Raw genomic sequence first — 14,288 nt, forward strand, 5'->3', positions numbered from 1 at the left:
TTAGTAAAAGTAATAACTTATCCTATTGTTTTCCCTTGCATGATAATGTACCTCCTCCCCCCACCCCCGACTATTTTTAAAATTTTTCTTTTCCTTTGGCATTGTGCTGTTTTACTATGATTTTTCCAGACATGGTTCTCTGTGTTTATCTTGCTTAGTATTCCTGGCAGATCTGAATTCTGTAGCTGTGTTCCCCTTCTCTTGTCAGTTTTGGGGAAGTCTTGGTTATTAGCTCTTCAAGTGTTGCTCCTACCCATTATTTTTTCCTCTTATTTTTGGGACTTTTTTGTTACATCTTTCCCCTGACTTCCATGTTTCTTGTACTCTTTAAAAAATATTTTCTATTTTCTTCATTCTAGATGTTTTATTATCTTTCTTCTGTGTTCTTAGGTGTTTCTTGTCTGTTGTTAAATCTGTCTGTTGAGTTTTTAGTTCCACTTATTTTCTTTCAGCTCTAGAATTTTCAGTTGATTTTTTAAAAAAGGGCTCAAGTTCCATACCAGAACCCTCTCCTCGGTCTTGTCTTTTATTTCATCGAAAATATTAAGCATATTTCAAAGTCCATGCCTGAAAACTCAGAACGTCTGGTTCTACTCTGGGTCTTTTTTTATTGCCTGGCTTTTTTCTTGCTTTTGTTCCTTTAGTGTTTCCTCCTGGAATACCTGTCAGTCTTGGTTGACAGACATTGTCTGAAAAGTGAAGACAGGTTTAGGCTCAGGATGGTGGTCTCTTCCCAAAGAGAGGATTTGTTAATCCTCTGCTTCTGGCCGGTGGGCGCAGGAGCAGCAGGTCATCTTAAATCCAGTTTGTGGTTGATCGGATTTGAAGGTGGGCTTCACTTTTTTCTGACTGACTGATCAGTCTTCACTTGCTCTGCTTCTGTGGGTTAGTCCGTAGGAGTCTCGGCATTTATTCATTCTCCGTTGGTCTCTGAATTCCGTCGTCTCCGCCAGCCCTGTGGTGGTGTTCAAAAGCTCTGTTAGCTTCTGAGCCTCTTTGGCTTCCGCTTGTGAATTGGCACTTGTCACTAGTTTGTTTTTTTCTGTATCTCATCACTGCATGATATTTATAAGTATCTGACAGTAAGATCACTTACTATATACAAACAACACAAGGTGTATAGCCAATATTTTATAATAACTATAAATGGAATATAACCCTTAAAAGTTGTGTTCACTGTGTTGTACACCTGAAACTTATATATATAATATTGTACATCAGCTATACCTCAATTTAAAAAGAAAAGATCACTCATTATGAAATGTGAGAAATGTTAGATCCCATTTACTTGAAAGATAATTATTTACTATAGGGAATAAAATTTGGTCTTTATCGCAACTTAGGAAATTTGTTGCTCAGTCTTCTTAGGACCTTACTTTTTATAACTTCTTCTCTCACAGACTGATAATGAGAAGTTCATCTCTTTCAGGACAATTAAATTCATCCTTTTATTCTCATATTTCTAACAGTTCTTACCTGCTCTATTTTTGAAGTTCTTTTAAGCACCTAAGTAAATGTTAATACCCTCATTACTGAGTAATCAATCATCTATTAATAAAGTCACATCTATTTTTTTTAACACTGATTAATCTTTGCCATGACCATGTTCTCTGTCTGATATTAATATTGTCATACTTTCTTTCCTTTGTTCACAGTTTAATTGACATACTTACTTTCCTCTTCCACCCTTACTGTTTTCTTTATTTTTCCTTGTTATTTTAGATTTAATCCTTGTAAACAGTAGATTATTAGAATTTGTTTTAGTTCATTGTGGAACAGTCTGCTAGTAGTAGTGAACACGCGGCATTTTCTGCTTGTCAGTTTTTACGTGTCTGACTGCTATGTTTCCGCGCCTGGCTGTGTTGTGAGTTCATGCTTTCTTGGTACCTCTCTTCTGTTTTGCATTTTTGTGAGTGGTATGTGCACTGTTTGCCTTTGTTTTTGACAATGGTTTGTGTTGAAGTTTTCCTTTTTTTTTTTCACACACTCACAGCGCACAGGTTTTCTCATGATGTCTCTGCCTATAGCCAGCCCACATGGGGACATCATGTTTTGGTCGAGCTTTGCAGCAGACAGTGCTTGGCCACACAGCTCATGCCTCTCAGGGCTTTGTTTCCAGCCACTCGGTCGTTCCTTTCAAACTAAGCATTGAGAAAGGACTGAGGAACAAGGAAGTAAAATAATGGAAAATGTTCTGCTTCTCACCAACGAACCAAAACATGGTATTTTCAGTGGATGCCTCTAACAGCGCACTGTTTTCTGTTGCTGGTGTTGCAGGGGAGGCATTGAACTAGCCTTCATGTTGTTACCATCTTTGAAGATATCTGTACGTTTCCATTTGAAATCTTGTAGGATTCTCTTTTTGTCTTGAGGAATATTGCTTTTTGCTCACAAATTTGTCTGATATGTAGAACCTGCTGGCTTCCAGTCCCTGTTTTTGGTTTTCCAACTTTGAAAAATGATCTTATCTCTGTAATTCTGGTTCATGTGCTTTGTCTTGTTCTTTGGGAGTTCGGCATGTTCATTCATTCATTGTTTCAACATCTTTGTGTGCAGGGTCTCTGGACCACATACCATACTCAATGATAAATTTCAGTGGTGGGCAGAAATGGAGAAGGGCTCTTTGTCATCAAGCTTGTATTCAAGGGGGCTTAGTGACTCACAGCGAGGTCTAATTACAGGCTGAGACTGGCAATACGTATGGAAGTAAGGCTGCGTGGGAAGTATGATAAGCCGGGTCCCCACTGGTCTGGCGGAGGGGTGGGGAAGACTGCCCCGAGGAGGTGATGTTTTAACTGAGACTTGAAGAGTGATGAGTGGAAAGTCAACTGAACAGAGTGTATGAGTTGGTGCATGTGAGTCACACTTAGCGCCCTGGAATGGGTTAGGTCCAGGGCCTAGCGTGTGCAAAAGGTGCGGTGGGGGCTGCAGTTCAGACTGTACAGAGAGGTGAAGGGAGGGCTGTGCGGCCTGCTGAGGCCAGCAGGAGAAAGACCGTAGGTGCGGGAAGGGTTTGGGACGTCGTCCTTCAGCCTGTCCATTGACTAGTTCCATTTGGCAAGAGTCCCAGATTTGCAGTGTTGGGATGATTTGCTCTGGCTGCCACATGGAGGGTGAAGAGGAAGAGGAAGGTCAGGCCTCTGGTTCAGGGTACGGGTGGGTGGAGAGTGGGCAGTGACATGGGTGCGCTCAGCTTGGCCCAGGGCGAGATGGATGAGGTGTCAAGCACTCTGCCTCCGAGCAGCAGGCCGGGTAAATGAGTTGCAGGGTCCAGCAGGGACCAGGGGCCTCGGGATCATGCAGGGGTGTGTGTGTGTGTGTGTGTGCGTGCTTCATCTTCCGTGTCTGTTATGCTTTTCTGCATTGTTTTAATTTGTTTTCTCTGTGTATCAAATTGTATAATTGGATACAAATCTAATTGCATTTCTTAGTGCTTCTACGTGTGATTTTCACCCGTTTCAGCATAGCTTTCCTGTTCTTTTTACTTTGTTTTTATCTTGACTTGTTCTTGTTTGATAGAGAAAGTATTTTAAAAACGCTTTCTGTTTAACCTCATCTTTGTTGTGCCTCAGGGGGAGATTATCCTTTGAGCACCTGCATTTGCTTTTGGGTATCCAGATGTTTCCATTGACTTCAGATGTCCCCCCTCCCCGACCTAGCCATCTCTGATCTCTCTTTAGTGATTTTAGTTGTCTTCAAGTCCTGGCTGGCTTCTTTTATAATCTTCCCGCAGCAGCCTGGAGCATTCCAGGAGTTGTGGGGCAGTTAAGAGTTTAAGTGCTTTTGTTTACTTTTTTCTTCAAGTCAGTGTTCCATCATTTTAAACCTGGGTTCTATTTTAATAAACATCTGATGGAATGTCGCCACCTCCTTTAAAGTTACTTGAAGTTTTGGAAAGCAGCAGAAACAAATGGAAGCAGTGGGGCTCAGCGAGACTCCGGCCTCACCCCGCCCCCACCCCCACCATCCCTCCCCGGAGTGTCGCTGCTCTGAGTCCACCTGCTTTTGTTTCTTTTGTTAAAAGCTGTAACGTAACACCACGTGTGAGCAAGGGATTTTTGTCTGGTTTGTCCACTGCTGACACACAGTAGGTGTCCATAGTTACATGTCAGAGTGACCCTCTCCAGGGTGGTCGGCCCTGTTTGCTCACTGACACACAGTAGGTGCCCATAGGTACAGAGTGACCCGTTCCAGGGTGGTTGGCCCTGTTCACCCTCTGATTTCACCTGAGAGCCCTGTCTGGACAGGCGCTGGTATCAGTGAGAGCTTCCTTCACGCTCCAAACAGTCCCGGGTGAGTAGCGGGTGCTGGGCAGTCAGGAGCAGAGGCCAAGAAGGAAACAGCTCTGGCTGCAGCTGGTGTCAGGGGAGGCCTTCCTGTGGGGGAGCGTGGCTGGTGGGACGTGGGAAGACCCAAGGCTGAGCAGGCTGTGAGCAGCAGCGTCAGGGGTCCGGGGTCAGAGCGGTTCCTGCCAGAGGGAGCCAAGCCTGGGAGGGTGGCAAGGTGGGCAGAGGGCAGAGGCGAGGCGGGCAGAGGGCAGAGGTGAAGCGCGTTCCAGGCCGTGGTGGACCCTTTGCCACGTGTATTGCAAGCCAGTAAGATCTGTAAAGCCATTGGGTTTTGTCATGGCTGCTGCAGGGAAGGGGTGGGCAGGGTGGGCGTGAGGAGGTCAGACGGGCGGCCTCTTCTGTGGCTGGTGAGGGAGGGTAGGTGGGGACCCGGGCCTGGCGGGCAGAGGAGTTCGACCCTGGTCTCCTTGTTGCCAGCGCCACTCTTGGTCCTGCACGATTTAGGAACAGTACAGAAGGAAGACGGGCACTGAGCTCTCAGTGGTGGATGCTTGGTAGCGAGCGCCCTGCCCCGGCCTGACGGTCACATGATGTGTGCCCTGCCTGCAGCCGCTCCACGCCCTTGCCCCCCACCAGGGCCGCGTGGCGGCTTCCATACTTGGAATCGTCACCTCGGACTCCGACTTCATGGTGCCTGGTGTCAGAGGCCCTGGCCCTCTGAGGGAAGCAGAGTCAGAGCCGAATTTGGTTTAGTGACGATTTTCTCAGCGCAGTAGGACAGAGGGATGTCATCTGAGGTGGACACAGGAGCCACTGTGGACGCGGGGGCAGGTGGACGGCCGACTGCAGGCGGGGGCACCCGGGCATCACAGGCTCCCCGCCTGGCATCCCCCTCAGAGAAGGCAGTGTCTGCCCACGCCCGCCCACCTGCCGTGACCCCGGCACCGCCCACGGCTCTCTGGTGTGGCCGAGTGGTACCCCGAGTCCCAGGGCTGGTGGGTGGGGCCTCTGGGTGCCCCCACGGTCCGCGCTCGCGGGGGTGGAGGCTGCTCGCAGGGGAGAGCTGGGCCCCGCTCTGCGGGGAGGGCGCCTGGGGCAGCCGTCTGTGTGCGCGCTGTGACGTGGGCAGTTACGGTTTGCTTCATTTACGGGGGAGATTGAGTGCCATGTGGGATTTCCAGACTCCGGGGTCCCGGAGGAGGCACGGACTCTGAATGTTTGGGGTCTGTGTTTCTCTCCCAGGTGTGAGACCCTAGACGGCAGGGCTGCGTTCAGTCCTTTCCTTATCTCTGAAAGTGCCTGCAGTGGGGCTGGTGCGGGAGCTGGGCTCCCTGGGAGGACCAGGGAGCAGGGCACGGGTGCCCGCTCAGCCTCTCACCTGCCGGCTGACCTCGGGCAGATCACACTCGGCTCTGCGCCTGGGGGTCCTCATCTGAGGAGTAGGGGTGATAGCAGAACCTGCTTGGGGGTGTCGGCAGGGTCAGATGAGTTAACGCAACGTGATGAAAGTAGTTGCTGCTGTCGACGATAGGGCTGTAGGGAGTGTTCTTGGGTTTGGTGTCCTTGTGTTTCTCAGATGGAGCGTCACCACGCTGACCACGTCTCGCTGGCCAGGCACTGGACAGTCTGTTCATTCCCACCAGGGTCACAGCAGTGCCACAGCGGAGGTGGGCCTTGAAGAGGAAAGACAAGTTTTACTGGAATGTACGTGAATACAGAGCCATGAGAAAGAGGCGTCCCCTGCCCGTGTTTGACAGCACTGAGTCCTCTCATGCTGCCTTGTTTCTTATCTGCCGCGTCCAGGGGACCTGGTGCTCCGGCCCCTCCCAGCCTCGCCCCTTGTGGGCAGCGAACACCCTGTGCACGCGTGCCTCACGGCCCTGGCGTCTGGGGCCCCTCCGCTGGCGGCCCTCTCCCCGAACTCCTCCGGCAGGCCTGGTGCACCCCTCAGAAGGTAGGGTGCGGGCACCCTCTTCCACGAGACCTTGTTCATGTCGTGGTCAGAGGGAGCACGTAGCTGCCTCTGCTTCCTTGGGGTGGCGATTCCCAGCCTTGGCCCTGCCCGAGCGCCCTTTAGAACTTCAGAAAAGGTTCAGGAACCTTCCCTGGAGAGCCTGCTGCTGACTTACAAGTGGGTGATTTTTCCAAACTTTGCTCGACTTTGAGGGGCAGCCGGACTGGGGACCCACAGTCCTGCGATGGTGAGTGGAGCACAGGCTCCTTGGTGATCATGGCCTCTGTGTCTCGACCCGAGGCCGGGGCTGCCTTTCACAGCTTGCTGTCCCTGAGTGAGGCTCTCGCCGGCTGTGTGAGGAGCCGGAGCCGGGAACACGGTTCTCTTGGTCCTTTCTGTTCAGAGGGAAGGTGGAATTGTTTCTTCTTTTCACTCCCCCCACCCCCGCCCTGGAACAAATGTCCATTACTGCAGATGGTCCCGTGGGCCAGACCCCCCTTTGGTTCCCGTTACCCACTTACAGAGAAGTGGGAGTGACAGGACCTTGGGGCTCCCGGAGCTGGGGCTTTTGGACTCTGGTTGGTGAGCAGCTTTGGGAACGGCCGGCTCTCTTTGCTGTGTGGGCGTTTCCTGGTTTACCCCTGCAGAATACAGAGATAATTGGGCAAGTCACGCTTTACCCTGGCAACCTGATTTCTGAAATCACATAGAAATCAATTGGAAAAGGCGCAGTTTTTCAGAAAGACTTGTCTTCCCTTCTTTCAGCGGTCCTTGTGGCAAACTCTCCTGGGTGTCTGAGGGTGGACAGAGGTGGAAACATGCATTGTAGGCTGTTGGGTGTGAACAGACTTGTGACTGTGCCCTGTGACAGGTGTCACACGGTGAGGCTGCCCAGGACAGTGCGAGAGGGAAAGAGACAGCTCAGGCCCCCGCCTGGGAGTGAGGCTTCTGCTGCGGAGGGGCTGTGTGAGCCGGCCTGGGGGCGGGGCCGCTTAAAGTACTGATTATTCTTTTAATCTTTCTGTCTATGTCGGGTCTTAGTTGCAGCATGTGAGCTCTTGGTTGTGGCCTGTGGGATCTAGTTCCCTGACCAGGGATCGAGCCCAGGCCCCCTGCATTGGGAGCACAGTCTTAGCCACTGCCCACCAGGGATATCTGTCTTAAAAGTGTTTAAATCGTAATGATGATTTTAAAGGAATTTAAAGTGAAAAAAAAAAAGCCTGCAGTAGCTCAGCAGCGGCTTTCTTCTCTCACGTTTCCTTCAGACTTCTTCACAGGTAGATGTTGCTTCTTGCATATGTTATCCACACATCAGCGTATGTGTAATTTTATATTTTGGCATCAGTTATTATTTCATCAGATAAGCGTTTCCATGTGGTAAGCCTCTCTAGTTGTGGGTGTTTCATCGTGTGGACGAGTCATGGTTGATCAGTTTTATTTACTCCTGCAGTTTTAGGGACGTAGAATGCTTTCAGTTTCTCCTGGTACAGATAATCTTAGTGCAGGCGTCTTCGGTCACAGGAGGGGCTGTTGGGAAAACGAGCGTGGCCTCCCCTGTGGAGCCGCCCCATGTGGAGTCCCCGTGCCCAGGAGAGGGGGCAGGTGTTCCTGAAGGCGGCCTCCGCTCCGCTGTGTGGCCATTCTCACCTCCGTTGCCTTACCTGAGGCTGAGAAGGTGAAACTTCCTCTGCTCTGTGTGGTTCTGGTGTGGTTTGGGTTTACACATTCATTTTTGAGCAAGAGGACTTCTGTATTTTTAATTTCTGCTTACCTGACCTCATCTCTGAAACTTTCACGTATCCTGAACCCGCAGAATCTCCGGTGAGCGTGCCGTGTGCCTCTAGTGAAGGAAAGGAGGAGACTGGGCTGGGTTTGGTGACGAGGAAGCGGACGGACTGGGGGAACCCTGGTGTCAGAGACTGGGCTGGTGGAGGAGGAAACGCGAGCAGAAAGTTGGATCATGAGCTCTGTAGGTGGCACAGCCTGGAGAAGGGCAGTGAAGTCGAGAACACGCTGGTGTGAGGGGTGAGGGATGGTTGGAGGAAGCAGATGGGGCTTGGGCAGAGTACAGGAAGAAAGAAGGGAATGCTTGTTGGCATGAAGTAGGAACAGAGTGAAGGGAAGGACATGCTCTTGATTTATTCTTAAATTTCAGGAAGATGGATTGGCCCAATAATGGCAATGGAAAATAAAGAGTTTTCGGTATAAGCTGAATGAGAATTAAATTTAGGATACACGTGTTTAGAGGGCTGTTTCTGCTTAACACCATATACAGCACTGCATATGTGAAAGGGAGTGTATGTTTACTTCTTAGTATTTAATGTTTAGAAAATCATAAAGGTACATTTATTAGAAGTAGGTTTGGCTGCTCTGTTTCCTGGGGCTGCCATGACAAATTGCCACATGCCTTAGAACAACAGAAATTTATGCTCTCGTATTTCTGGAGGCCAGAAGTCTGAGATCGAGGCGTTGGCGGGGCTGTGCTCCCTACCGTGGTCTTGGGGAGACTCTGTTCCCTGCCTCGTCTGGCTTCCAGCGGCTCTGGGTGTCCCTTGGCTGGTGAGGCATCACCCCCGTCTCTCCCTCCATCTTTGCAGGACTCTCTCCGCCTTCCACTGTGTCCTCCCTTCTGTCTCTTGGGAGGACAGTTGTCACTGGGGTTAGGACCACCCAGGTAACCCAGGGTGATTCCACCCTAAGATCCCTAATTATGTTTACAAAGACTCTTTTTTCCAAGTTAGCTCACAGTCACAGGTTCTGGGGATTAGAACATGGACATATTCTTTTGGAGGGCACTATTCAACCCACTCCATCCACTTGTTAAAAGAGAAGTTGTCAAAGAAAGAATGGTGTGAGTGTGTGAAGTTTTGTTTTCCTTCACAAGAGGAGGCAGGCCTTGATCAACATGTGGTTGCGCAGCATCATCTGGGTCCCTCCAGAAGTCGATTCTCCTGGTCCAAGATGACTGCTGGAGAGCCAGTCACCCCTGTAACTCCTTTTGGGAGATGGGGGAGAGGGAGGAGAGAAGAAAGCGTGCTGCTGGCAGAGGTTTTTTTATCTTGGTTCATGGACCTTGCTCCCCATAAGGGGTCTGTGGATTTGACTATTTGATTAAAGTTGATTTTCATTGCAATGGTATTTCATTTTCTACATCTAGAGACATTCTGAGAAGTCTCCATAGGCTTCTCCAGACTGCCAAAAGGGGTCCATGGGGCAAAAAAAGATGTTCCAGGTTTCAGTATAATTTCAGTAGAAATTGAATGAGAATTGCATTTAGGATATACATGTTTAAGAGGGCTGCTACTCTGCAAAATACCACGTTGAGATTTCATGTGATTTCCGAAAAGTATGACCTGGCCCTTCTGTTTAGTCATATGGCTACAGCATATGGCCATTGGCACAGGGATCCAGCGGGCTTCATTCACAGCGTCATCCTGCCTGAAATGACCACATCATACATAGAGAGGAGTGATTTTACATGTCTGTATTTATAGCTTCCTTCCCCCACAGTACTCTGGGTGAAATGTTTCATGGTATTTTGTGAGGTGTATTATGAAGGTGTTCTCCTTTTTTAGCTCTATGACTTAAGGCAAGATACTTCATAGACTCAGTTTTCTCATCTGTGAAATGGGGGTAATGCTATAATAGAATCTTTGTCATTGGGATGGCAAAAAAGTGTTCTTTAAGTGTTCCCTGGTTTTTATCTCCATGACCATTTATCACTACTGGTAGGAAAGTAATAGGGTTCAACTTGCTAACACTTAGCAGTTACTTTGTTTTATTCAAATCCCAAAGAATTTCAGATGAGGTTAACTTTATAGGCAGTGTTAAAAATAGCATCTGCAACTGAAGAGTAGGTATCAGGAAAGAATTATCCTTAAGATTATCAGGCAAATAACTAATAAAAACAGGAAAAATAGAATGTAAAGAGAAAACAAATGTGATTAAAGCTGTAAGCTTTATGTTGCTGTTGTTGAGTCATCCAGTCGTGTCTGATGCTTTGCAGCCCCATGAACTGCAGCACGCCAGGCCTCCCTGTCCCTCCTCGTCTCCTGGAGCTTGGCCAAGTTCCTGTCCATTGTGTCAGTGATGCCATCCAGCCATACCTTTGTTTAATTATCTTATTTTACATTAACATTTGGTTTTCCTTTATATTTTACTTTTCATATTTTAATTAGTTATAACCTGGTAAGAGTTGACTCATTGGAAAAGACCCTGATGCTGGGAGGGATTGGGGGCAGGAGGAGAAGGGGACAACAGAGGATGAGATGGCTGGATGGCATCACCGACTCGATGGGCATGAGTTTTGAGTAAACTCTGGGAGTTGGTGATGGACAGGGAGGCCTGGCGTGCTGTGATTCATGGGGTCGCAAAGAGTTGGACATGGCTGAGCGACTGAACTGAACTGAACCTGGTAACCCTGTAACCAGCTAGTGCTGGTGGTAAAGAACCCGCCTACCAATGCAGGAGACGTAAGAGATGCGGGTTAGATCCCTAGGTCGGGAAGATCCCCTGAAGGAGTGCATGGCAGCCCACCCCAGTATTCTCGCCTGGAGAATCCAATGGACAGAGGAGCCTGGTGGGCTACTGTCTGTAGGGTCGCACAGAGGCAGATATGGCTGAAGCAACCTAGCATGCACACACAGGAACCCTAAATAGAAAAGAAGCTATGTAATGGATTTATCTAGTCTTTTTAGTTGTTTTAAATCTCGTCTGTTCTGCATTCAAGTCTGTTGAGTGAACGGGAGTCCCTTTGCAGGCCTGTGTGGGGCCTACAAACCCCAGACCCGAGTCTCTCAGCTGTTCCCAGCAGATGTCAGCCTGTGGGGTGGTCAGGCGCTGCTCGTTTGGTGAGCAACCATGACCTTTATCCGGATTTCAACATCAGTTTTCCTTTCCAGCTTGTTTGGAGCTCAGATATTTCCTGGGCAAAACCCCTACACCAGTCAGTTTGGCTCAGAGAGAGGAAAAGCTATATATATAATTGGCAGATTTCCTCACATGGAAAAGCTCTTCCCAGTTTCTGTGACTGCTGGCCTGGATCTGGGGTGGGAAGGCTGTGCTTGTGGGCCGGGGCTGTCCCGTGAGTCCTGCAGAACCCTGCCAGACGGGAAGGCCCGTGTGAGCACAGCGGCTCCTGCCGCCTGAGTGCGCTGCCTGCTCCCTGCCCGAACACGGGGCTCGGGACACCCAGTCCTCCCCCCTGGCTGCCGGCCATCAGCTGCGCGATCCTAGCTTCTCACGCCTGTAGCCTCACTCTCCCGTTGGAAAAGCGGGGGCAGCTCAGTCGCACGCCTTGGGGGAGGCAGCACCTGGCACATAGTAGGTGCTTAGTGAATAAAGTGCTCTGATTGTTAAAACACGCCTTGGGCGGTGGAGCAGGGCTAGGAGAGCAGCTGCAGGCGGAAGCTACTCTAGTGAACCCCGTGCTTTATAATCCAGTCCCCTGTGTTCTCAGTTTCAAGAAGCAGGAAGACGCGGCTTTGAGCCAAACTGGTGGCTGTGTGTTTGCTAAGTGTGGGGTTTTGCTGAAGGCAGCACCTGCTCTGTGACACCGATGGTCCAAAGAGCTGGGTACTCCACGTGAGGGCTCAGCGCTTGGTTCTTAGAGCTGCTCCAAGCAGGCACAGAGAAAGAACACTGTCTTCTGGCAGCCTGGCTGGTGAGCGGTGGAACTAATTGTGGTGTCTGTTAAGTATATTTAGAATTGAGGGTGGGAGCGGATGCTGTTACTTGCCTGGGCTGTGTTATTATTGAGTAGGAGTTGCATTTATGAAATTTAAGCCGTTTTCACAATACTGTTGGGGGTGTGTGTGTAAGTGTGGTATGTTTGTATGTATGCTTGTGTATATAGGTGTGTGTTCATTGTTAACACTTCTGATTGTCTTTATTCACAAGTGACAGACGAAACAAAGGACAGTTGAGAGACTGTAGTTTGACTCTAGGACTTCTGCAAAGAGTTCTTTGAGAAAAGAAATAGTGGAGAGGGTAACATAGATGGATTGAATTTTTCTTAGGTTGTCCAAGAAATTAATAATTTTATTCATTCTTTACCCGATATTCTTTAGTAAATGTTCAGGTAAATGTCTAGGTTTTGTAAATATTTGGTAAATGTCCAAGGATATGATCAAGCCGAGTCCTGTATGTCTGGTTTTTTTTTTTTTCTTGAAAGGAAAATGGTACATTCTATAGGGTATAATTTTTAATCCTTCTTTTCTATTCCAGAATAACCTGTTGTTTCAGAGCACATAGAGTAGTGGGATCATTTTATTGTCTTGAAACAACTTTTTATGAAGTTAAGAGAATTCCCTGCTTGATGGTGGGGAGGTGGTGCTGGCTTTTGACTCAGTAACCCCTCCTCTTCCACAGACGAAGCGCCTGGTTTGAAATGAAAATTCAGAAAGAAACACGTGATCCTGAACTGCTGTCCTAGTTCTTACAGGACGTTTAACTAAACCTCAGGAGGCAGCCAGGAGCAGAGGGGCTCGGGCAAGGCGGGGAGCTCCCCCTTCGCTGAACCGCTCGGGGGGCACGCAGGCTCACCTCCACCCAGGCTGCAGTTGCATCAGAAAAGCGGCAGGTATCCGGGCACTGTCTGCTCTGCTTCTGAATTGTCCCCTGTCTGCAGAGGCCTAATGATGGCGACTCAGAGTGATTGGACATTTGGAAAATAGGAGTGGAGGTGGCTCCCTCCTCACCTTTGGAGGGACTGAAGGGGCACTGACCGTGAGGCAGGAGCCTTGGCATCTGTCCTATCCCTGACATTGAGAAAACAGGATCACTTCCTTGACTGGAAAGGAAGGGTCCAGGAGAGCTGACCCTTGAGGCTGTCGCCAGCTTGGCGCTCTCCTCTAAGGAGTGAGCTTTACAGGTTACTATATGCACGAGGTTATCTAATCACACCAAGGAGTGGATTGGGTATTTGTTGTTCCCAAAGCTGTAAGTGCTGGCTTCCCTGTCACTGCCAGTTGACACACCCGGTTGTAGATGATTTAATAGTCGTTAATTATTTTTAGCACCCACTTTGATTTGCAGAAAATTTCCTGGCTTGGATGGTGAACTCTGTGGTCATCTAGTCATTCAGAGAAAGGTTCACCCTGTCAAGTGCCCTGAGATACATCAACATTAAAACTTTTTACAGCTTAGTTGAGGCTTAATTGCTGTTCAATGAACTGCACTGTTTAAAGGGTACAGCTTGATGCGTTTGTTTCTTACGCACATGTGCACACACATACCCCTCTGTTGAAAGTGGCAGCACAGGATAACAAACGTTTCCATCCCCCTGAAAACTTCCTTGAGTGATGGCATTTTATATACATATATATATATATATATATATTTTTTTTTTTCCCCCCTTACTGTCTGGCTTCTTTGGCTTGGTTAACATAACAGTTTTCAAGCTTTCTATGTTGGGTGTATCATAATTTGTCCCCCCCACCCAGTTTGTTGATCCATTTACCTGTGGTGGCCATTCGAGCAGTTTCCAGCTTGGAGGTACTGCAGTCAAAGCTGCCACGAGCATTAATATACAAGTCTTTGTTTGGACCTGTGTTTTCATTTTCCTTGGGTGAATGCCTGAGTGTCAGAATTGCTGGGTCGTATAGTAGGTGTTGCGTTTAGCTTTGCGAGAGACTGCTCGGATGTTTTCCTCAGTGCTTGGAGTCTCACGTTCTCACCAGCAGTGCCTGAGAGCGCCAGTTGCTCCACACCCTCCCCAGCACTTTGTGCGCCCCGTCTTTTTGTTTTACACGTGCTGATAGATATATAGTAGTATCTCACTGTGGTTTTAGTTTCTCTTCGCCTGATGACAGATGATGTCAGCATCTTTTCATGTGCTTATAGACTATTTGTATGTCTTTTTGTGAAATGTATGGTAGAAGCATCTGTCCATTTTTGCATCAACTTGTCTCATTATTGAGTTGTAAGAGCTCTTTATTCTGGATGTTAGTTTGTGATATATGTGTTGCGAATGTTTTTCCTGGTCGTACTGCCTCTTTCTTAATAGCGTCTTTAGAAGAGTGGAGTCTTTTTGGTGAAATTGAGTT

General features: G+C 48.5%; 1 protein-coding gene across 4 annotated transcripts in view; it reads left to right on the top strand.

The window, feature by feature from the left end:
• Positions 1 to 14,288, top strand: part of DGKD (diacylglycerol kinase delta) — a 104,777-nt gene that overhangs the window by 40,779 nt on the left and 49,710 nt on the right. Inside the window, exon 1 of one of the 4 annotated variants that reach the window (XM_043462033.1) lies at positions 11,706 to 11,905. The exons of the other annotated variants lie outside the window; for them this stretch is intronic. The gene's annotated coding sequence lies outside the window, so the exon portion shown is untranslated. Of the gene's footprint in view, positions 1 to 11,705; positions 11,906 to 14,288 lie in introns of those variants that run through there. 4 annotated transcript variants of the gene reach the window in all.

This window comes from Cervus canadensis, chromosome 2, assembly GCF_019320065.1.
Source record: "Cervus canadensis isolate Bull #8, Minnesota chromosome 2, ASM1932006v1, whole genome shotgun sequence".
In the NCBI taxonomy this organism is placed as follows: Eukaryota; Metazoa; Chordata; class Mammalia; order Artiodactyla; family Cervidae; genus Cervus; species Cervus canadensis.